Here is a 26,243-nt window from a genome sequence, read left to right on the forward strand (position 1 = left end):
GAATTAGCAACAGAGGAAAATACTTGATGCTGACTCCTGCCTCCACACATATGTATACACATGTGCAGTCCACCTGCACACACATGTACACGCGCACACACACACACACACACACAACAAGCAAAGGCTTTCTGTGTATACCAACATTTTACCAATAGAAACAATGGAACTAAAACTGTTTTCTCTATGAGTTCACAGGTTACGTGGAACTATGAGATGGTGTTACCTTTAGGTATGAGGAAATAACGCGATGATAATATAAAGTATCTATTATGTGAGACAAGAAGCTGCTTGGAGGCGGCTCTGCCTGTTTTAATCTTCCTCAGACACTTCCTATGGTGTGGCTTCTACATCATTACACAGAGAGTGGACAATTGCTTGTTTGTTTGCATGCTACAGGAGAAATTTTCATCATGTTTGGAAAATCTCTATATTAATGACATGGTCCCATCTTCTATAATTTTTATTCAGTTTTTAGGGTAATGCTGTGGTTTGAACATCTATATATAGTTGTAAGTCTAACAAGTGATTCCAACATGTACCTTGTGTTTCCTGATTGGCTGTTCTACATCTCATGTCTTAGAGTCACATAGAGAGGATCTCTCTGATACATACAGTGGACTGTGTCTCCACACTGCTGTCCCAGTGTTCCTGGGGAAGAGTTTGAGAACTTCTTGTCTAGTAAGGTCATAGGTAAAGGCTATGATGTTCAACATGCACAGGAAGCCACTGAAGTGAGGTCCCCTTTCTCATCTCTATTTCTAGTTGTTTTCAAAATGAAGGGAAAGGAGAGATCATACAAGAGTAGCAGCGTCAAAGAGAGGTCACGTGAGATTGGATGTCCCCATGTAACACTGGTTCTCATAAGAAATATCAAGACAGTTTCTAATTTCTTCCAAGTCTTCCATCCTTCTGGCTTACTAAGAAAAATTTCTCAACATATAATCTTTCAAAAATAATAATTTCATAACTCACACTTGCTGAAAATTTACCAGTCACCAGGAACCAAACAAAATGTTGTATACATATTATTTCATTTAATTTTCATCACTAGATAGATGACTTTAGTATTTTCATCCAGAGTCATTTTCTTAAGGCCTCAGCTAATATGGTGGTTGTGGTGGGATTAGAATATGATCAAGTTGGCTCTAATGCTGGAACTCATAGCAATGTCTATGTACTGTTTCCTTTTACCAAACCATCCATACACTCAGTATCCACTGTTCTGTAGGGCAGATGTGTTATTATTGCTATCAGTTTATCTATGGTGACAAAACAACTCATCTATTTATTCATACTTTGTACCATTCATTAGTCATGGCTATCAAGGTCACAAATACTGAAGCAATGAAAGAATGAAGTGGTGAAATTAGTGTCTAAATTAATGATTCCTTGTGGTTTTTGGAATTCTGTCCCCTATTCAGGTTCCTGATTCTGGTTCAAAATTCTGAGGAAATTTAGAAAAACTAATTTTTTTTTTTAGCTAAAAATGTGTGGGATAGTTTATATTATTTGCAATGAGGAAACCCTTGGCTAAAATGATTCTTATTTTGTATCTTTAGAATGAAGTATCTGAAACTTGGTGGATGGGAGGTCAAAAGATTTCATCTGGGTTACCCAAGCAGCAAAGTATGGGCAGAAAAGTTACCAAGGCCATTGACAATATCTAGGCTTCTTTTTTCTCTGTGGTAATAATCTACTATCATTTCTGTTTCTGCCACTTTTCTTAGATTCTTTGCCAAAGGAGGTGTGAGGAGATCACAGACAAGCTATAAATCCTTAACAATTCTTCCCGCACAGCATTTCGAAGAATTGGTCCAATTTGTTTTAGAAGCAGATCAAAGCGTTGCTGTTAGTGCATGTAGAGCCATGCACAGCCCTCTAGGAACTGCTGTTTGTGGCTCACAAGGTTGTTGTTAGTGATAAATGAGATAAAGAAGACAAGTGTTTGCACATGGGCGGGATGATGTGGCTCCGTGATCAGTGGCTGTTGTTGTCACTCCCTAGACGGCAGCTGGAGAAGGAAAGAGGAATGAAGAAGACATATACCAATGATTTGGGTGGTTCCTAGGTCGCAAAGATACCGTTTGAATTCTCAGAAACATTTTTTTAATATAAAGGAAATGAACATTTAAGGTCCTAATATCAGTCGTTTTATGCTCTTTTGTTACAATATTTATCAAATCATATCAACAGGATTAATTTAATTCTACTTGCACATCCTGAATGATTCTGAAGCCCCAGTGATGTGCAGGGTACACCTGGGGGTTGGGCTGCACTCTAAATACTCAAACACAGAGGAGGTGCATATTTTTCTGTCTATCTCTACCCTTTTCTGCTTCTCTTCCCCTACTCCAGACTAAACTAACTTCCAGTTTCATGAAATGCTGTCTGCACTTGAAAATTTAACTGAATTCACTTTGAAAACCTCACCTTGTTTAAGACTGCTTACATCACCATGCTGTTTAATGATTGTGAAGTTTTCTAGACTTCAGAGATTTCTAATATTCTATATATGTACTACCTCACTCAGTATAATATTTTTCAGTTTTATGTAATTATCTGAAAATTTCATGACTTAATTTTTCCTTATAATTGAACAGACTATAGTTTAGTTGGAGTTACTATACACATAGACTACAGTTTAATTGGATAAAGCTCCCCCGCCAACCAGAGATGATCTAACAATAAGCCCAGTGCAAAACAATGGGTAAGTTTTTCAAGTTGTCATTGGGAAACCCATGAGACCATCAAAATGATACAGGGTGCTGAAATTGCTATTGGTTGTCTGCCAGAACTTCAGAGGAAGACTGTTTTTGGAGACATCACACACTTTGGTCAGAAGATTTGGAGACATCAAACTGATACTTACAGGGAAGCATCCTCTTTGAAGGCTGGCTCTCATAGTGTTGGAAGGTATTCATAAGCTACAGAAGAACAAAAGTCATCAATAAGTCCTGTGAACTACAATAGCAATTGGCTTGGCAATATATGTCCAAGTTCAGAGGTAACACATAGCTATCTGGATGTAGGCCAGCTTAATAGGTGGGGACTCATGGCTGGGTACCATAAACGTAGCTAAGAACTCTTAGCTGGGGAGGCAATAGCTTCTACTGTTTCAATTTTGCTAAATTAATTTACTATCCAACTGCCTCTAAATACTTATCCTTATACTCACAAGTGAGTGCAGCTTTCTCTCTTCGTCAAATGAGGCTTCTTTTTGCAGCAGGTGACAGCTGTTATATTAGAACCACACCTGGTCAAATTGTAGATAATCAGTGGTCAGGGAGCATCCTTGCCCAGAAGAGATATCTGTAACATAATCCTTCACTCAAGGCTCAGGGAACATGGTTGAGGAAGGAGCAGAAAGATTGCTGTGAGATTTACTGTGAGATAGTCTCCTGGACATAGGAGGAATATTATACCCAGGGATTCACAGGACCTGTGGTTGCCTGAACAAGAACATATTCGTCAACATGACAACATGGATGGGGGGAAAATTCACAATGCCCTAGTGCTGGTCGAAGAGCTTCAGTTAATGCTGCTGAGGGAGTGAGGGTCAATTCTTCAGGGAAGAGACTTATGATGTTTCCCAAGCCTAAATGATCAGATCTAAACTAAAGAGCATGATGACAAATCATGTGCATAGGCATGCACACACGTGTGTGTGTGTGTGTGTGTGTGTGTGTGTGCATTAGAACTTGTTTCAGTGAATTTATGTATTATCTAAATTCAAAAGCATAAGTTGAATTTAGATAATTCATTTGGTTGCTGTATATATTGACATAAAAGTTTATGTGGGTTCAACTAATAGAAGACAGAATTTACAAAAACACATTACTGATTTCAGTTGAAGTGTTGTTGTCAGATAAGGTAGCACAGATCATAAAAGCAGCCATTGTGAGGCAGAAGTAGGAAGACCACAAGTTTGAGGTAAGCTTTGCATGCATAGCAAGCCCCATACTAACCTGGCCTCACAGTCAGCTCCAGGATAGCTTTGCTCTATAGTGAGATTCTGTTTAAAGCATGAGTTATATTTCCATATATTTTTGATGTGTGATTTGACCTTTATATTTTGCCATCAATTTATCTTGGTAAAAACTATTTTTAATCTCAATGTGTGGGGATATCTGTTACTAACAGTCTAAACAGGTGACCCCTCTAAATAAACACAGAGGCAGATAGCCCATCTTAGAGAAAATCTGAAACTGTAACAAATGTAAAAATGCATCTATGAATCTAACCACAGTTATGTGCTTGGTACATTCCTCTCCAGTACTTTTAAGAAATAATATAAAATTCAACTTTTAACATTCTGATTCATATGATTTTGTTTCAAGGAAAACTCAGCTAATTGTGTAGATTCTTTAAAAATCTTTACAACTATTAGTCTAAAAGCAGCGAGCAATGTTATCCAGAAGTTCAGTGAGAATGTGTTAAAGTCTAATAGCCCTGCTAGATGTTGGATCCTGTGTAAATGGCCTTACTGTAAGCCAGCTTGTCATACACTCATCCATTTCTGTCTTTTGGTCTGTTTTCTCTGACTAGAGTTTTAGGTTGGGAATTTCTCTGAACAAGCTGCTTTCCAAATTACTTCCCCACAACTGAGCTGATTTCTGTCTTTGTCAGGAAGGAATAGGGAGTCCATTCAACACACTCTCACGGCATCTTGGACATGTATTTACTTATTTTGCATTGTTGTTTTGATGTCAAACAATACTTGCTCAAATTTACCTTTTCTGGCTACAAGAAAGTCTAAACGTTTCCAAATTTCTATTTGATGGTTACATTTTTATTTAATGTTAATTATTTGTTGAAGTGCTTGCCTGCTTTTAATTTAAATTTCAATGACTTTTCATCAGAAGTTTAAGCAGTGTCTAACTGGAAATATCGAAAAATAACCAAATTACTAATAAAATGTAACATAAGAAAAATTTTCATAAATACACTTTCCATTTTAATCAGTATACCTGTATTTAAAACATTATATTAATAATATATTTCTACATGCATCATGTTTATAGTCGAAGCTTAGAAAACCATACCTTTTTCAAAGATTTAATTTTTGAAAAATTTTCTCAAATTTCCTTTATTTGACTTCCAAAAATTCAAACTTTTTAATGCATTTGGAATTTGTTTCAGCCTACGGAATGAGGTGAATATGTCTGACCTTTAAATAATTTAGTGTGCTATGACCCAGCTGCTTGGTTTCCCTTGCAAGTTGCCAAATGCCCAGTGAAAGATAGACACACTCTTATATTTTGTGTTCATTGTGATAACATCTGTTCCTTTAGTAAGCATGCCAGGATTTTATACGGAAAAATCCCATGCCTTACTTAAAAGTTGCTTCCAGAAATTTAATTAATTTACTCAGATTATAGGGGTATAATTTCATGAAATGCTATTTTAGTATTTTTGTATTACCAATCTATTACAAGGGTCCACCTTAGCAAATAATGTAAGTATTTGTACATTTACCGAAGTACATTAACCTACAAATGTTGGCATATCACTTTAATCTTCAGAGGAACTCGGGTGTAAAACATGAAGTTGAATTATGCCCCAAAGACTGATTAACTCTGTGATTTTATACAAGTTTTGTACTTCTGAGTGCCAGCTTTCTCTAAGTGGGAAACGGGTAAGACTTAAAGTAGACATCATTTGGTAAAGGAGATATCATCCAGATGCAGTGCTTTTCTTCCACTTTTATTTAACGGAAGCATAAGGGCATACGAACTCAGTGAAGGTGTCAACAGCTTCTACTAAAGTTCACATGGACAGTAAAAAGTCTCATTTAAATTCTGAGTAGAGCAGGAGGATACAGCTCAGGTAGACCAGTTGTTTAACATGGGTGAAAGCCTCAGTCCAATTGCCACCGATATAATTAAATTATATTATTTACATGTTAAATCATATAATATTAATATGATAAATAAATAGAGTTAATATAACTAAAAATATGTCAAACTGGCTAGTATTTGAATGCAGTTCTTTTGGATCTCCAGGGAACTCAATCCCCATAATGAAAGTATATGACTAATATTTGATGAAAGTGTCTTCTCATGTTTTATTTGTATTCAACTTTATGATAAGAAAAGGTTATTCACTTCTAAACTTTCCTAGCAATATATGATGGTGTTTTAGCGCTAAAGGGTTTGCTTACTCAGACGAACACTGTATATAGAGGAAGCCAACAGGAAGGAGGTCCACAGCAGCAGTGATAAGGAACACCTGGCATGGTGACATTTGAAAATGAGACAGTAGGGAGGATGGAGTAGACAGTTTGCATAACACACATTAGGTGATGTTTGGGACTGGATCTTCTGGTGCTGATCCATAGCTTCAGCCCATCTGACACAGCACTTGTTCTCTCCATTATCTGCTGATTTCAGGATTCACTTTTTAAATATTTGACCTAAACATATAGAAGGAACTTTTTCCATATTTTTTGCATTTTTCCCCTGATCTTAGCAGATCCTTTTTGCTAGGCACATGACCATATTTCGGAAGAGGTTGGATAAAAACATCCACCCATCAGTAAATTCTCTCCCAACTGTCTTTATTATACTCCGATGTCCATTTGTACCTATGCTTCACTGTAACTGCTACGTCCTGAACTATCCAGAGAGTTCGTTCTGCAAATTTGTTAACCTCTTAAGCCTTTCAAGACGATCTTAAAATGACTTTTCTTAAAAACGGGGAGCATGAGTGATCACTAAGTTGAAATGACAAGAGGAATGTATGTAACCTGGAAATAGAGATGAGACCTGTTGTTAGATTCCGTTGGTTTAAGATTGCCCTGCCTTGGGCATTCTATTAATCACTATAGTACTATTATTCATACTGCCCATTGTGTTCTCTGATAAGGAAAGAAGAAAAGGAATTGGTACAAGTTATGGCTTTATGAGGAATCTCAAGGGATAGCAAAAAGAGGTTCTAGTCACTGTTTTCATACGTACTGCAAGATTTTGGCTTATAGCCAGCTCTTTCATTTCCCATCTCCTCCTAGGCATGGGGTAAAAAGTGACAGCAGAGACTACCATCATGGGAGTCTCCAGATCTGTCTCAGAAATTAGAATCTCTTTGAAAAATGCTTAGCTCTGCTTTTCAAGTTTTTATTTGTATATTTATTTTTGTACAAGAGGAAAGCAGTAATTTCCTTAGGTCAGTGGGATACTGTAAGAATCAGATTAAATGGTGAACATTCAAAACCTTTTTCCAAAAGCAAAAATGCCACTTGTAGACAAATGTAAAATGTAAATATGTAGTGGTCTCCTCCATACTAATGCGAACACATTTAATTATAGCTATGAATATAACTTAATTTCATAAAAGTTAACATAAATAAAAATCATATGGAAACACATACACACCTTATTTTTTCTCATTTTACTTGTCAGTGACACTTGCCAAATTGCCATCTCAGCACAATTTTAACTTATTAACCAGGTACGTCATAATTCCTCATCAGTGAGCTTGCTGTGGAAATTTAATTAATTTGATGAAACACTTTGGTAATTCAATTATTGAATTTCATTCCTTATATTTAAAGTCTATAAACAAAAATTATAGAAAAGTACTTAAGTTATTGCATTATTTTAATACTGTGATTGAGTAACATTTGTATTTGAGATAAGTAGGCAGCATGTTTAAGTGATGTGCTCATGAAAGTGAAATATTAAAAACAGCTTATGAAAATCTCCCATCTGGCAGTTACAATTGATCAGAAATCTCCTCTTCAGCATTATTTTGAAAATAGCATGAGTTTTTAATTAAAACTGTTCATTCGATTTATTAATGTAAGTAAAACCTCCCATATGATCAGGTTTAACTTGAGAAAGTGGTTTTCTAAAACCCCCTTTATGGATTGAATGATACAATTTTCAATAAGGGATAGTTATAAAAAATGTCAGACATTTATTTGCTATCAATCTTTCTGTATGCTCTCCTTAATTTCAAAATTGAACTGTGAACATAATTCTGCTTGCTTAAACATATTCAATGACTTCATGATCTTAGTTCTTATTTTAAACAAGACCCGTTAAAAATAAGCTAAGAAAATTTTTATAAACTGAGTGACAGAAGAGAAATTTATGACTAACTTAAATAGGATTGTCATGGTCAAAAAAGTAAGCAGATTAGTAAGGTTAAAATTTCTCAATTAAAGCCTGACATGAAGCCCAGCAAACAGAACACATCTGTAATGCCAGAACACATCTGTAACACAGCATTAAAGCCTGACATGAAGCCTAACATAGAGGACACATCTTTAATACAGCTGGAAGATGGAGGCAGATGATAATCACAAGTTCAATTCCAAGTTTTGGGATAGAGGGAGATCTTTTCTTGAAAGAAAACAAAAATAAAAAAATAAAAATAAAAACATCCAAAATGTCAGACATTTTTCTTCAAATGTGCAAGTCCTGATTAAGTTGCTATATTTACTATAGACTTACATGTCCTTTCATCCCTAGCAGCTGGACTGAAATCATAGATACCACTTACTTGATGCTCCATACACAGCCTCAAGACTTGGCTATCCTAGCTCCATGATTTTAAGGAGAGGTCCATTAGCTGCTTCCCAGAAATCCCAGAACCTGACTTAGATGCCACGGTCATTCCCAGATAGGTACTTATGAAAACAAATAACTTAAAATAATGAGTCACTAAAACAGTGTAAAAACCAAAGGATGTTTCTCTGACAGTTACCCATTCTGGGTGAATATTTCTTTCTTTCATGTATATATAGGCTGAACCTTGTGCAAACTGTATTGAACCATGAAGCTTTTTCATTTGTTCAATTACACAGTACTTTTTTTTTTTTTATAGTAATGGTTGTTTCTTCCATTTTAAAGTAAAGTTTTTAAAAGCTTCTGCATTGAATTTAGTGGGTAACTGACATGCACTAATTCACTAATCATTGGAAGTACACTGAATTAACAGTTGATACACTTCATCAGTATATGCAATATATATACTATATTTTCTGTTGCTATTAGACCCTTATTTTCATTTTTTTCAGATTTACAGTACACATTTTAGGTTAAGCTTCACTTTTTTTATTAAGAAAAATTTTCCATTCATTTTACACACCAATCAAAGATCCCCCTCTTCCCTCCTCCTGCACCCCCACCCAGAGGAAGCTTCACTTTTGAAAAGAGTTGTCACCAGCTTTCTTTCCTCTATATCTTCCACATTTCATCAGGTTAGTGTGGATGTGAATGCCTCCTATGTTTTCCTCATTGTTTATTTATATTACCAATCATCATGCTTCCCAGCAAGGAGACCGTAACTTCACTTTAGCAGTAGCTCAGCTCTCATGCACTGGACTCATGAGTCTGATGCTATTTATCACGCTGTACCTATGATTTATGTCTATGCTGTAACAGTGAATAAAATTTTAATTATCTTACCAACAGCAATGCTCAAGATCACCTCCTTCACTCCTTTCTCCCCAGGCAAGAGTGGTTCATCTAAGAATGGTACTGTTATTGTGGTACCCTACCCTTTCAACAAATTATCTCTGCAGGAGCTCACCTGTGCTGCCTTACAGAGACAGTCTAGTTGAGGTTTTAGTTACTTATTTATTAGTATTCTGAATTTTAACAAAAACTATTTATGAAAACATAAAGTTGCATGAAGAGAAAATAAATTTTAAATGTGTAAAAAAGCCAAAGGAAAGAGGAAGGATGAAAAAGTAAAATCAAGCCAGAAGTCAGGTTGGTGCATAAAGTATTTGCCCTATAGTTCTATACACTTGCTAAGGTAGATCTGAAATTTGACTCTAGGCTTTGTAGAAACCAATCAAAAAAAAGAAATATGATCAATATCTTTAGGTAAAAGAATATGAGTTTCTTTGAAGAAATGTCTTAATTATTCATGAAACCACAGTCAGGACTCAAATTGTTATATATGTGTGTACTATAAAATAAAAAACATGTTACCTCAAACAAAGGAGTTTCATAAGTCTGTTTTGTGTTAATTTCCTCCAGATTAAGATATGCCATGTTTCTGATATAAAAGCCATTGTTGCAGGGGAGGAGTGTATATGACATATGATCTAGTCATCTACCCTCTCATGGCCCAGCTCATGAAAGGTGAGATTTCAAAATAGCTATAGAAGTAGGCCATTGCATTAGATATGCCAATGGCTCACAGTGAGAGTTTAATCAGCCAGTTATCACTTTTACTAAATATTTGCTGAGTCAAGGATTGAACACTAAAGCAATACACAATGTAAGAGCTGAGACACAAATGCAGCATTTCAACAATGTATACATTTCAGGAGAGAATATCAGTGCTGTTAATCTCAACGATATTTTCTGAGTAAATAATTAACATAACAATGCGTTCATTTTTATAATTTTAAGTATAATTTATATTTGAAAATAGATTAAAAATAATTTTCACAGAGCGTGAAAAGTATTACCACTGGATTTTCTCTAAAATATATCATCATTGCTTTAAATTTTAAAGTGAATAGAACACATATATATTTTTTATTTATTCTTCTCTTATAAAATACAATTGTATATTCTTCTCTTATATAATTCCAGTCTCCCATCACCTTCACTCTCCGCCGGATCCACTGCTCCTCCATTTCTCTTCAAAAAAGAATAGGCCTCCCAGCACAGCATAACAAGGTGCACTAAGACTAGGAATAAACCCTCATATCAAGGCGGGATGAGGCAACTGAGTAGGAGGGAAAGGATTCCAAGAGCAGGCAAAAGAGTCAGAGATATCTCTACTCCCATTGTTAGGAGTCACACAAAACCCCAAGCTGAACAACCACAACATATATGCAGAGGACCTAGTACAGATCCATGCAGTCTCTGGATTGCCACTTCAGTCTCTGTGGGACCCTATGAGGTCTGCTTAGTTGATTCTGTGGGCTGTGTTCTGGTATGCTTGACCCCTCTCCCCTACAATCCTTCCCCCCATCTTCTGTGGGGTTCCCAGCATTCTGCCTAATGTTTGGCTGTGGATCTTTCCATCTGCTCCCATCAGCTGCTGGAAGAAGTCTCTCTGACAGTAAATGGGCTAGGCACCAATCTATGAGCATAGCAGAATATCATTAGGAATCACTTTATTGACTTTAATTTTTTTGCCATTTGTGTTTGATTCTACCTTGTGTCTTTAGGCCATCCAGCTTCTAGTTCCTGGCCATCCAGGCAGTGTTGGATATGGACTCCCTGTCCTGGGCCTCAATTTAGACTAGTTATTGGCTGGCCACTCCCACAAGCTCCGAGCCACCATTTCCCAGCACATCTTGCAAACAGGATAGGTTGTAGGTCAAAGATTTTGTGGCTAGATTGTTGTACCAGTCCCAAACCACTGGAAGCCCTGCCTGGTTACAGAAGATAACCAGTTCTATAGAATACATATTTTTGATGATACTCCTTAAATGTTTTTCTCTGTTATTCATATTGACAAGTAACAAGAAGTAGTAATTTTAGTAGCATTTTACAAGGCATAGTAAATTCAAACTCACATAGTAGGTTATATATATATATATATATATATATATATATATATATATATATATATATATATATAAGTGACAACCATTTGGCCTCTAAAGGAGCTGAAATTTTCTAGAATAATCTTGCTATCATATAATTATGGTTCTTAATAAATAACTTATCTAGCTCCATAGCTAATCCTACGGTAATATACATTTTCTTTGTTCATTAAAAAATCCTTTTTCTCACATTTGTTTTTAGAGTCCTCTGTGCCATGTAACTGTATATTTAGCTATGCATATTTGCCTACAGTTTTCCATTAATAATGTTTACCTCAGAGGCTTCTCCAAAGGCAAGTCTTTCCTAAACATTAAGAGACCTAATCATACCTGTTGTGATAACCACCCTAGACTAGTAACTCTTATTCTTCTATTTTGTTCATTTATATATAAAAGTGATCTATATGAACAGTACTAGTACCACATTTTCATTTTTAATTACTTCTCTATCTGGAAAAAATACTGTCATATCATCATTGTGGTGACCTTTTATCAATGTTGTCCTCCATCTGAGTCCACTGTTACTCATAGGAGTTTCAACTTGACCCATGGAGAATAAATTGCTTTTATTCTAACTCTTGTGTTCTTCTCATACCTATGATCACACGATTTTTTAGATACCTACATTTTAATATCGTATTTAACATTCTCAGATACCATTCGATATTTACTTTGCTCTCCTAGTTTCTAATCTGTAAATTGCTAACAGAATTCAGTCCTAATCAGTGTAATATAAATTATATTTTTTGAGTCACCAATATGATTCTTAGATTTATCATCTCAATTTTACGGTTTTTACATATCATATTTTTGTCTTGCTTAAAAGTAATAGTTTACATATCTATCCACTGAACACTGTAGTAGTTATGTGTTTGAAACAACTCTGCCCTCCCTCCTCTTAGGCTCAGGACCAACCCTCACTTCAGAAAAGCAGGAAGGGATCTTGCAAAAATGATGCGTGTAGTAAATGTGTAAACACAGTGCCACCAAGTTCTGAGGTGTAATCCTACCCTCTAACACAGTGATGACATCAAGTCTGTGACTGTCCTGTGACACCCTGTGTCAGAGTCAGTTACATGAGTTATCCCAGGCAACAGAGTTTCCACAGAACATGGTCAAAAATTTACAGATCATGTTATCATCATTGGGATTTGGAATGTATGTTGCAGTTTCATAATCATTGACTTTACCTCAACTTACCTTCATAGTACTTGTTGTTGACAGTGTCTTGGGATGGTACCACAAATATTTTAACATATCCAACAGTGCCCGTGTTCTATCTGAACCCATGCTGATAACAACACAGCCTCAGCACACCATTTTTATCACTTTGTGTGTGTTGTAGGAATTTTATCCACTTAATCAATGATATTGGGGTGACTAGCCCAATGGGGCATGGTCTTCTCTGAGTACATGACTGATAAGGACTGAGGAGGAGACATGACTGCTCTTGGCAGCATACTCCCGAGAGAATGATGGGCACCAAAGACACTCCATATGGAGTTTGTTTTCTTCTTGGCGAAACTGGCCTATTGGGAAAAGAATGACCCTTGCCTTGACCGATGACAGTAAGCATGCTGTCCAATATGGATAAACAAAACACAAGGAAAAGCGACTGTTGAACCTTGCCAAGACAGTGTAGGAGAGTCCTTCAAATTTTCCTGCTTCTAAAAGAGTCTTTCAGATATTTTAGGCCTATTAGCCAGAGCTGGATGCCCCAGCATTGCACAGAAACATTGAGTGACTGTCCAGGCAGCCAGCTCTTTCAATCAGTTCTTACAGTTTTTAGAAGTCGCTTGCTTGCACCTCCTGCTTACTTAGGCAAGATTACTTTCTTTCCATTGTCTTGGTTGGGATTGAAGACTACATAGTTACAGTTACAATCCTCTGAAATCTTAGCTAAGGGCATATTAAGTACAAGACTTAGACTCATCAGGATAGGATAATTATTGGAATAATCTCTGTAATTTACCAATTATCTATGATCTGGACATCGAGAATGTGTTTCTTGCTTGATGCTGGTTTATTGGTTGTAGGTCCCTTTTGTTTATGTTATTACCTTTTCATTCCTCTGGACAATACTGATAATTGTTCTTATTGTATATAGTTTTGTATTAGGATTATAACCTTCTTAATTAAACACAAAAGGGAAAGCATTATGGGAATTTGATCTGTTTAGCTAATGGTATTGGTGTGACTAGCCCTATGGGGCATGTTCTTCTCTGAATACATGACTGAAGAAGAACTGAGGAGGAGGGTCACACACTCTCTCTGGGACATGGAGGTTTTCCTCATGCCACATTTTGATCATCTGGGATGGAGCTTTCTCTATCCTTCACTGGTGGACAAGGATACAGCTGTATCACTTCATTCTGTATTCATGAATGTGTTAATCCTATCATATCCCTTAATAAACGATTGACCAGACTTCTGTGGGTTATCACTTTATCTGGGTTCTTCTTTGTCTAGCAACATGTAGTTTCTTTCAGAAGACATTCTCAGAGTTACTAGAGGTACCACTTTGTTCTTAGGAGGTGACAAGCGTGTGATGGACTAGAAGATGGAATCCTGCTTCCTTATGTAAGTCTTCAGACAAACATATACTCCAGATGCCTTTGTTGATCAACAAGAAGCACATTTTCTGGGGCCCTGACAAAGATCTCTCCTTACTTAACTGTGTCTCTTTCTGATGCCCTGTTTCCTGACATCCTTCGTGTTTCTACCCAGAATTCTTCCTCAATAACACACTTTCCTGTGTGGTTCATGTTAGGCTATTTCTTGGAGACCTTGTCTAAGTCTTGGAATAGAATATATGGTATGTAATTTTCTAGTAATGCTTAAAGTGTTGTGTTTCATTACTTTTTAACTTCTCATTGAATATAAGAAGATATCCAGTGTCAGAATGTTTTTTGTGCATGTATCCATTTAATAATTTTGTCCTTCCAGATCAACCATACTATCATTTAATTTCCCTGTTAAGGCGTGTTTCTTCTGTCATCTTTATATTGTTTCTTCACATTAGGTTGTAACTTTATGATAATACTGTCTATCCCTGGCCTTAAATATCTTCAAATCCCAAGATATGATAGGAAATACACTTGAGACTTAGCAAAGTCTATGCCTACATAATAGACCAGAACTAGATGTACAAAAGTGAAACTTATTAAAGTATTCTAATGTTTAATGTTCTAATCAACTGTTAAAATTGATCACTAATAACAACTATACATAAAAACAAGGGAAAGATACTCTTTTGTTCTGATAATTTTTTTGGCATGAACTATTAAATATTCTTAATGGGATCAATCTTCATATTGATATTTTACATGCTAATATCTAAATATATAATTATAACTTCAATTTTTATTTTTACTTTTGCTTCTGAAATAATATTGAAGCCTAATTATACATTCATTTTGAAAACAAAGTAATTTTTAAAAGTATGTGATTTTATTTAAATCTGTATCATGTACTTTTAGAGCACACAAGGAAAATAAGGCAAATCAAATGAAATTATAGAAATGAGAGCTGCATTCATCCTCTTTCTTCTGAGTTCACATGTCTATGTGGACCTAACTGAGAACTGCACTTTTCTTATGTTTGTACTGTATTGGCCTACGAAGACATACTGGGTATTCTGTTTCAGAAAGCATCCACTGCCATGAGCAGAGATATTGAACTACATTTATACAGTGAAGAAAAAAATGGTTGAGACTTCACGTCTATTCTAGTTAGATAGGTTGCATATAAATTTGATTACTCCATTTCTTTATCATTCGTTCTGTTCTTTTTTTTTTAATCAGTCCAATTATTGAAATAACATATATTCACATTTGGTAAGCAAAAGTAAAAGTTACAATCAAATCTTTCAGTGGCATAAATATTTTAGTGATTAAAATAAAACCCATTTATCTTTTATGCCTCTCAGAAAGAGTTCCAGCTAGACAGTCAATGACGCATCTCATTAAAGTCAACATTTAGAAAATCATATGCCACTATCCATTAGGTTCTAACATATACATGTATCTTTTTTACTCTAGTTTCTTCATTTCAGGAACTACTGTACAGAAACACATAGACACTGCATTTATTCTAATTTAGTTATAATTACAAGTTCCTGATCATAGTCTAAATGCCTGCAAACAGGTAAATGATCACAGAAGTTAAAGTATTGAGAGTATATTTCAGCTATTAATAGAAATGAGTTCCAGGAATACATTGCTCTGAAAAGATGTATTTGATATACAAGAGCTGTTGGGAGATGCTGTCAGAGAAGCCATTCTTTAAGAGAATAATCTTTTGACTTAGCATGGTCTTATAGGAAGACCTCAAAGAATGTACACAAAAATTTTAACATTGGATAACTCAAAGTAGCATAGCTTGGAAGAATGATGAGTTAATAATATCTTAATGCCTTTGGATTATCCAGTATAAAGTAGCACTTGCACATTGCTTTGGTATTTAAAAAAAGATACAAAACTTAAGGGCTTTCATACTTGTTCTGAGCCATGGTCTATCTCATGTACTCAGTCTGACCTCAAATTTTTTATGTAGCTAAGGACAACAAAGTTCTGATCTTCTTGCCTTGACCTTCAGAGTACTGGAATTACAGATATTCACCTCATATTCTGTTTATGTGGTAACGGGGACTGAACCCAGGGTTTTGTGTATGAAATCCTTTGTCACCATACAATTTTGTGTTCTTTTTAAAAGTGAGTAATAAATGTGACCCTGAATCTTCCTTTTTGTTGGAGAGGTTTTCATGGTGAAATTGTCATTATATGTTTAGAATATCTTTTTCTACCCTAAGTTTTCTATGTGTGGCTTTTTACACTGGGCCAATTTTGGAGAAGGGATATATAGAAAGACATATTTTGTATCTTATTTTTATGCAATTTCTGCTTTTTTTCTGTGATGGGGAAATTATACAACAATGTCAAAAATTTTCATATTTTCTATTACTAGGCAGGAAATTCTATCTTGCTTCATGAATTCAACTATAAAGAAAGAAAGTACTGCTTGATGACATGGTGATTTTGTAGATGTCAACAACACTCACCAATACCCTTGGCTTTTAATTCATATGGATATTTAAAAATATTATATTTTCCCATTTTCCATGCATAAACAGCATGGTGGACTTTCTCTGAGTGTGAGCCAGACTTTCTGTCATTGTTTACTAGCAAAGTGTAAACTGTTACCACTGACTCTGAACAATCACTGAACAACACAGTCCAACTCTATAATACTTTGGTTCTAGTTGTTAATGCAGTTTTATCCCCCCCTTTCTGGAGTAGACATGATTTTAGAGTTATAAATAAAGTTATAAATAAAATTTGCATTCATAAATTTTCATGAGATTGATCTAGGGTCATATCTTATCTAGAACAATTACTTGCCCATTCTATAATTTACAAGTTATTCCACTTCTCTAAGCTCAGTCTTTATCAAATAAATGAAAATATGTATACCTCTCCTCCATGCTAATGTGCACTTAATGAAATAATGTATGTGAGACATCCTGCTAGAGGTATTGCACAAGTTTGAAAACCAATAGCTGAGTAGAAAGTCTTTGTAAGATCCTCTACACCATCTTACAAATAGAAAAAAAGGAACTTTAACAGGAAAATCCCATTCTCCAAAACAGGAACTCCCATTGATCCCTGTTTGATCATCCATGCCCATTGAATTTTAAGAGTAAAGCTGGAAATGAGTGTGTCTCCTTGGGAGTCTTAGGTGTCTAAGGGAGCTTGTGAAAATCATTCTGCCATGGAGAAAAGCAAAGAATTTCTTTCATATATCTTAAATCAATAAGTTTGACTCATTCTTATTTAATTCTCTATTTTATTTTGAATTCATTGATATATAATCTCCCAGTTTGAGCCTCATGCCTATCGTTTTCCACTGCACAGGCGTTAGTCTCTGAGTTAGACAGGTTATTGTTCTCCTATCTGTCAACTGTGTGCTTCTCTTCCAAGACAGCAACTATCAGGAGAGACCCGAGAGATGGCATGGGAAGCAGCACAGGCATTCAGGCATGAGAATCCTATGCACTCAAAGCCAGTACTAGAAACACAAGCTAGAAAAATGCTGGTAGTTATGTTGCTTGGAGTGTTGAATGGATCATATAAATCATTCATCATACGAGACAGCACTGCAATGAGGGTAAGACAGCATCTACCTCAGCAACTTCACTACTTATCTAGACAATTTAAACCATGGAGAGACGAGATGAATGTGTTCAGTAATTAAGTTTCAGCTACAGGTTGTGAAAGGCATTTTACTATCACACATTTGCACAAATTGAGACAATTCTAGCTTTTCTGTCAGATATGGTTGATGTCTTAATAGTACACTTTGAATGATTAATCCAAGACACGGCATTTCAACAATGGCATTTCAACTCTCCCATGCCACGAACTGGCACAGGAAAGGCCACTTCTGACCAGTACTATGTGAAAGATAATCTAGAAGTAACTACTGTCAAATGTCCCCTTACTCTTTCAGTCTAAGAAAGAGAATGTTTATTCTCCTGAATGTCAGGTTTACACCTGATGACATGAGCTACTGCAGTCTCTTTATAGTATTATTTGAGTACTATAAAGTACTAACACTAAGATCTTTGAGGATTTGGCTAAACTTCTAAATATATGTCTCTTGATTTGCATTTCTAGACACTTCTTACTATTGTAGCAAGTAACTCTCCTTATGCATCTCTGATTCTTTTGCTTGTACTTTGGACTCTTTTCCTCCTACTGGGTTGCCTTGTCTGGTCCAGCCTTAATATAAGGGTCTGTATCTGGTCTTATTGTAACTTGTTAGGTCAGGTTAGATGCTTACCTCTGGGAATCCTACATATTTTTTGAAGGAAAACTGAAGAGAAGAAGTGAACCTGGGGAGAGGGTACCAGGGAGAGGGACTGTGAGGAGTGAGGGGAAACTGCAGTTGGATGTATTCTCTGGTCCTACTTTGGCCTCAACACCTGAACTCATATCATAATTATTACAAACAATATATATATATATATATGTATATATATATATATATATATATATATATATATATATAGGAGAAAATTAAAGTTATTTCCAAAGTCCCACTGTAATCAGAAGCTTTTTTTCTGTCCTGCCCCATCCCCCAGACATTTCCAAATAATCACTCGGAGGCTTATATTAATTATAAATGTTTAGCTGATGTCTCAGGCTCATTCCTAGCTAGCTCTTACATTTAAATTAATCCATATTTCTTACCTATGCTTTGCCACATTGTTTGTGGCTTGTTACCTTCTTTTCTACATATCTTACTTCCTTGGTGGCAGACTGGTGTCTCACCACCCTTCTTCTCTGTCCTTAGTTTGATTGTATCATCTAACTTCATCTTGCCTTGCCATTGGCCAAAACTGCTTTATTATCAACCCATGAGAGCATCACACATTCACAACATACAGAAAAATATCCCACAATAGTCCCACTTCAAAAATCTGCACCTATTTCTAAATCCCCAGTCTCCTCACAGGTGTGTATGGACAGAACTTACATATTCTTGGAAAGATATTTGCTTACTTTTTGTATTATCTCATCTGCTCTGACCCAGAAAAGAACATATTGAGTCAAAAACAAAAATTGTGTTCAGTAGTTAAAAGAAAAGGAAAAAATGAACAATACTGTCACAAAATAATCAAAGTAATTACTGACTTTGTTTTCTTTCTTTTTACATCTTCAAATCCAAGTTTCAAACAATTATTTGGTGCTGGCATTTGTAGGTGGTTCTCAGAGAGAGTTCACATGCTGGAAGTCTGCTCCTGGCTGTGTTGGGGCTATGGATCTTTTAAGTGGTAGTATCTTTATAATCTCAGCAATTAAAGGAAGAAAAAAATTTAAAAAGGAGAAAAGAGGCAGGGCCAACCACCAGGCACTTGGGTTGCAAGCATTTTAACTGATGAAAGCACTGTTGGGGACTTGTGAGTAGATTAGGTACTATGTGACTGCCTTCTCTTTCTGTCATTTGGCCTGAAACCAGGCTATCGAGAATGCTTGGCTTCCCACAAGGTGACATTTCTTTGTCTGCTCTCTGCCTATGTTGTGATATAGCCAGAGAGGACCTCATCAGGACTTTGGGGCCATTCTGTTCAGATCTTCAGTCAGAAGATTCTGGCTCTAAAGATTTTGGATGGAGGATGCACACAACCACTCTTTTTGTATAAAGTAGCCATCAGTAGGTATTATCTTAAAACAAAATAAAACTGATTAAGACAACTAGAGAGATAATTTTCTTTAAGTCTGTAAATTGGGGGCTAAGAATAGGCTCAGCGGGTAAGTGTGTTTCTTCTGCAAGTATGAAGATCTGAATTTGAATCTCAAGAACCACATAAAAAGCCAGACTTGACTACACACTGCTCTTCCTGTAAACTCTGTATTGTTATTTGTAGAGAGGCAGATACCTGGAGTTTGCCAACCCCCTAGTCTAGCCAAAGTGGTGATCCTTTCACTCAGTTAAAGACCTTGTCTCAAGGCAATAAAGCAAAGAACAGTAGAGGAAGATATCTGAACTTGTCTACGTGGGTGCATGTGCAAATGTATTCACACTTGCCTGCATATGCCACATTCACATACAACAACAACAACAACAACACACACACACACACACACACACACACACACACACACACACGAGAGAGAGAGAGAGAGAGAGAGAGAGAGAGAGAGAGAGAGAGAGAGAGAGAGAGAAACACCTCACAAACCCAGTAAGCATTCCTTACATCATAATCCTCTTCCTTACCTTCCATGACCAAGATGTCTCTGCAACTAAATTGTTTTACATCTGCTTGTGGGTATTCAGATTCTAAAGTTCCAGGAAGAGAACTTTTGGAAGGAAAGCTTTTGTACTTTACTACATATACACATCATGTACCCATGTTATATAATAAATTATATGGAAAGACATGATGTTACAGTCATTGAACTAAGGTCTATAATCATGAGAGCTTAATACTCTATTGGAAGGATCATTCACAAGTTTTCAAATATGGGAGCAAACAAGCTTTAGGTTTAGACATCTGGCTTTAGAGACCATACTTCTGCTTAGGACACACTCCTCCCGCTTTGTTCCTGTGTTGAACAAGTTAACACATGTGTAAGTGATTTGACACCTTTGGAAAGCAATGTGCACATAGTAAGTACTGTTATATATTTGTTTTCTAGCTTCAAAGATTAATAAGAAACATGTGGATGCCACTTAACACCCAAGAAACTTTCCTTAAAATTCCTTTCTAAAGAATATGTGTGCATGTGTTTTATTGCATCTTCAGGACAGTGCCTGCTTACATGTCCTAGTTGCTTTGGATTGAATTGTGAGCACATTTAGAAAATGAGTTTCTTTTCTCAATATCTGTTGGACTTATTGTCACTAGATGGCAGAAATGGATTCTACTTCTGTAAGAAAATGAGAGTTCATTTTGCATTCGGGAATGGCACAAAAAGCTTCCCACAGACAGTGTTTACAGGCTTTCTTTATTTTGACATTTCTTCTGAATACATTAATGTTTTTGGAAATTCCCTGTTAGGTCCCCTGCAGGGGTATGCTGCAAAGTGATCTTGGCTAACATAGAAGAAAGAATGCCTTGCATTATGCATTTTGCATTTCAGTTTATAATTTTGGAAACCAGTACTACACCACTGAAGTGTGGGTACAAGGAAGGGTAGAGTTAAACACTGAGGAAAATCAAGAATCTGTGTCGTATTGCTAAAACACTGCCATTATAATATTTCATCTGAGCGAGAAAAGGCTTCATAGTAATCCATTCTCTTTACAGTACGGGTTGCTGGCAGCTAAGGTGTCAAATATAAATATATTGTAAAATTCTCTATGTGAGCTATTTTTCTGAAGAAAGGATTGATTTTTGTAAAGGTTTCCTTTTCTTCCCAAATTAGTAATTTTCCACTGCACTATAACTTCCTTATAACATCAGATGATGGGAACAGGACTCACTAGAAAAGTCACCCTCAAAACAACATTTGTGAACAATATTTTCTCTTCATGAGGTAACCACTGATTTTCACCTGCTTCCTGTACCTGCTGGCCATGGCCATCCTTCGACTTGAGCAGGAATGGCTCTGTGGCAGTGTGCTCAAGCTGGAACTACAGAGACAAGTTTATGTCATTTGCACATGTTCCCAGGTACCTTTGAATACCCTGATAAATACTCCCATCTTCTCAGAATTATTTTTGTTCCTCTTATCAAACATTTTTAGCTCTATTAGGATTATATTTGGGCTATGAAAAGGATAGGTTTAATGTTACATTTATTTGCTTAAAATGTAATTTTAAAATATATGTTTCATGTAGTTGTAGCTGTGGGAATTCCAAAGCCATAGGAAGAAATGCTTGGTGAATTCATTTGCATACCAATACCCAGAATGCTTTTCCAGCTCACTGCTATTTAATCTAAGTCAGCTGGTGTCAGAGCCCTGGGAACAAACTGAAGAATTTTGATATGCTTCTTTGTGCATGCATCAAGTTCCTTTTCTGCATGAAGTGCATAGTGAAAACTCAAAATTTCATCTTTAATATGAATTTTTCTTTAAAGCTTTGAATATTTTAAAATCCATTTCAACTTTTCTTTAAATCTTCCTATAATACAGGGCTCAAGTTATGATTGTAATAATATATAATTATATATTATATTTATATATGTATAATTGATAGGTGGATTGCCTTGAATAATTTCAATGCAAGTAGAAGAATTGGAAGAAAACATTCTTCCATTTTTGAAGAAGGTCAAACAGGAGATAATCTTGTAACTTGGGAAAACCTACAATCTGTTACATGGAAGATGCTAAAGTCTCCCAAAAGGCAAGACTGAGAAAAATCTAAGAGAAATTAGAATCACGTAGCTCTGACAAGCAGTATGAATTTTAAAGTTTGCATTTTTTTGAAGTGACCTGTGTTGAAGAAACTTCAATTATAACAACTGATACTCATAAAAGTTATATTAATGTACTAAGAAATAGCAATTAATTGTTGATAGGATTTTAAAAGTCCATTTATTTATTCACATTTGCAATTATTTAAAAAAGGGATTATTCTCTAGCTTTGAAATAACATGGGAGAGGGAGAGGAGTGAGTGGGTTATAGATGAAATGAAATTGCTATTTGTGGACAATGGTCAAGTATTTACAGTTTGGGGCATGAGGAGTCATTTTATCTGTACATGTATGTAAGTTTCAATCCACTGAGACTATTATGCAACTAAGTTACAACAAACAAGAGAGAAAGACAAAGAGACTGAGAAATGAAAGCATAAGTCACAAAGATTCAGGCATTGAAGTTTAATCTATACATTCATTCCCCTAAAAGGCCTTAATCATATGTCTCTAGGTACTTTATTACATATAACTGCAAAAAATGTTAATTAATAAAATGGAACTGAGAAACTTGCAAATTTCTTTTTCCCCATTTGTTTAAATTTTTATTCCATCTCTATTGACTCTCTTCTGTACTCTACACTGTAGTATCAAATTTCCTTTTTATAAAAATTGTCTCATATCTTAGAGTAGTTTTGGTTTCAGTCTGAGCCAACAATTGAGCCAATGATACCACACTGGACATACCCAAAGGATCCTAGAATTTTTTTCACATCTACATTCATCATTGCTGTCTACACTATGGAAATTTCAGAAAATATATGAAATTCAAACTTTAAGCGAGGTAACTCAGGCTCAGAAACAAATTCTGTGTTAGCTTTGCTGTCGTGTAATGATCCTAAATTCAAAAAGCCAAAATGTGTGTCTGCCTGGGAGGAAACATGATTTTCAGTCAGGGACTTAGAAAGGGCCTATTAGGCTTGGAAATAAAAACATAATCTCTTTAAGAAAAGGCGCTAGCGGAAAGAGACAAGACAAAGAGGAAGCATCAACGATGTGAACTAAATGGTCCAGGGGGGATGAGGTCAAAGAGATGAGGGGAATCAACCAAAATGAAACCTGCAGGAACATCCCTTATGGAAACCTGTTGCTTTGTAAGCTAATTTTGAAAGCTAAAATGCTTAAATACTTAGAATAACAATTAAAGAGAGAAGTTGAAAATTTTTATTATTATGTTTTGGATCCCCTTGTCCTTTTTTTTTTCTTACATTCTCTCCTCTCTTGCACAAGATTCTTCAAAGAATTGTGCTTATGTTTTCTACTTTGCCTTGCTGGTCTTTGTTTAAAATAGAGGGGCAGGGAGGTAACAGTATCAGAGATTCAAAGAACAATGTATACTAATGTTTTTTTGAGGAAATATAATCTGAACAATGATTTAGAATTTCCACTCTCTCCATCCATCATACCCACCTTATGCCATGCTGAATAAAATACAGGAAGGTGCTCACTATATTTATCAGGCTTTCTCACTGTGTTTCTAATATCACCATATGTATTCAGTTTCACCTATCTGGTTTATTTGAATTGTAGCATAGTTTGTGCTGTGATGTTTTCCCATTCAACTGTTTTTGGTGGTTTGCCTTTCTATATATTTTTATATATGTCTTTATATATGTAGCTTTTCTTACAGCTATTTTCACAATTATATAATATTCTACTATATTCTTACACAGCCACGGCCATACATCTTATTATTGGTTGCCATTTATTTTTTGGTACTGTGTTTTTAAAACTAACACCACAATTCTTCCTCTTGTATACATGCGCATATGGAGATGGCAGACAGAAATGAGGGGGATTTATGGATCACACACACACACACACACAAAATGTGTCTTCAACATTCTAGGTAAAGTCAAACTGTTTCTCATCCTTAGCACCATGTCAGTTTTTGTGATGGTAGATTACTGTCAGATTTGAGTTTCAGTGTTTGGATTCATTTTTCTTATCCCACAGATTCTTGCCAGTCTGTTATCTCACTCACTCAACTCTGGTTCCACCCACCATTAATCCTTCACTGAGCCCCACATTCACAAAGAAGCAGAGGACTTCCCCTCACTGTTGATATTGACTTTTTGTGACTTGTACCTAACAATTCCCATTTCCCTTTGCATCATACTTTTGTCTCTTTTCTTGTCTCTGTCTTGCTTTCCTTTTCAGTATTTGCCTATGTATATTTTCAAAAGCTGCCCTTGTAATTCACACTTCATCCTGACTTCGTCTCGTTGTTCACTATCTTCCTGGGATCTTTTCATGATCGATGGAGTGGGCTGTAGTGTCAAAGTTCCAAAGTGGGACTTGCCTTGCTCTTTCTCTCTCCTCTTTACTCTTACTCAACCCCCTACTGGATTTGGCATTTCTTTAGTGTTCTGTGTTTAGAGTTAGTGGGAAGTCCTATGGGAGATATGCTGCAACTTGTTCTGCATTCCACAGTTCTTCACATTCTGCGCATTACTTGTACATTTGCTGACTTGCGAGCCTGCTCTGAGTACTTTTATGCTTTGATTTACTATTGTTTCCTTTAAACCTTCAGGCCTTGGACCATGGCAGTGAGGATATAGGGTATGCTTTTACCAAATATTCCTCAATTTTCATAAAGACATGCATGTCAATGGTTTGGAAATCTTCTGAGTGCAAGACTCAAACAAGGAGCAGTGGGAGGCTCTGCTATATGGAGATGAAACTGAAGAGAACCATATAGCTGGAAACACTGATCTACAATGCACAGGTAAGCATGTAAATGAAATAATGATAGCATACATTACCTGGTGTTGTGGTAGAGTCCAATAAGTAGATCATGAACAGATGTAAATGATATTGAATGGTGATCTGGTATAATTCAGCTTTTCTCTCCTGATGAAGATTCTTATTTTCCTAGTACATTAGACTGAAAAGCACTGAGTTATGGAGATGAAATTATCTGGCAGTAGTTCTGAGGATGTATAGGTTGTTTGTGTTTTTTTTTATTTCTATGTAGTCTGTCATGGTTTGTGATCTATAAAACACCAGGAAATATGTTTCTCTGGGTTTTTAGAATGGTTTTAAATTATTTTATTTCTCTCCTCAGAGAAATGACAGGATTCCCCGGGCACATAGAAAAAGTTTAGTGCCTCTTGTGTCCTGGCCAGTGAGATGCTCTGCCCCTTTCCAGCATCCCTTTGTTCTCACCTATTTCTCTGTGCCCTTTTACCATCTGCTCTGAAGCCACAAGTTCCTTCATGCATCTCTGGAAATGATGCCTGCTCTGCTGTCACAGTATGATTGCACTACAGTTCTCTCTTAGCTAGGATATGTTTCTTTTTACATACTCCATGTGTTTTTTCCTTGCTTCCTATTTTTTTTTTTTTTTTTGGCTACCATGACCATGAATGAATGTTTTACTTGAATCCCTACAAAATCAGCTTGTGGAGGCCCAAATTCAGATTCTCAGGATCAGAGAATCTGCTCTTGCTTTACCCAGCAGGGCTGCATAAGGAGGTGATTTGACCACGGGCGTGTTTACCAGGTGTTTGGAAGGGTCTACACTTGCCTGTGTGGTGTGCTTTGATCTTGCAAGGGGGAGGTCTTTTGCCTTTCCCCTTGGCATGCTATAAAAAGTTTTTTCAATAAACCTTCGAAGCTGTTGGGTATTGATCCAGGCTCTCCCACAGCTATCCTGTGTTTCTGTCTTTCTTCCTGTCAGCTAGGTCTCTCTTTCTATCTGGTATTTTCTTATCCCTCTATCCTCCTCCTAAGAACCTGAGAAAAGGTTGGAAAGGTGGGAGCTGGACTCCCACAGACTCCCACATCAGCTGACTGTG

The 26,243-nt window shown here is 36.1% G+C and overlaps 1 pseudogene; it reads right to left on the reverse strand.

Annotated features, from left to right (window-relative positions):
• Positions 1-21,609, reverse strand: part of LOC131921583 (ADP/ATP translocase 2-like) — a 37,291-nt pseudogene extending 15,682 nt beyond the window's left edge.
• Positions 21,610-26,243: the final 4,634 nt, after the last annotated feature.

This window comes from Peromyscus eremicus, chromosome 11, assembly GCF_949786415.1.
Source record: "Peromyscus eremicus chromosome 11, PerEre_H2_v1, whole genome shotgun sequence".
NCBI classification, from domain to species: domain Eukaryota; kingdom Metazoa; phylum Chordata; class Mammalia; order Rodentia; family Cricetidae; genus Peromyscus; species Peromyscus eremicus.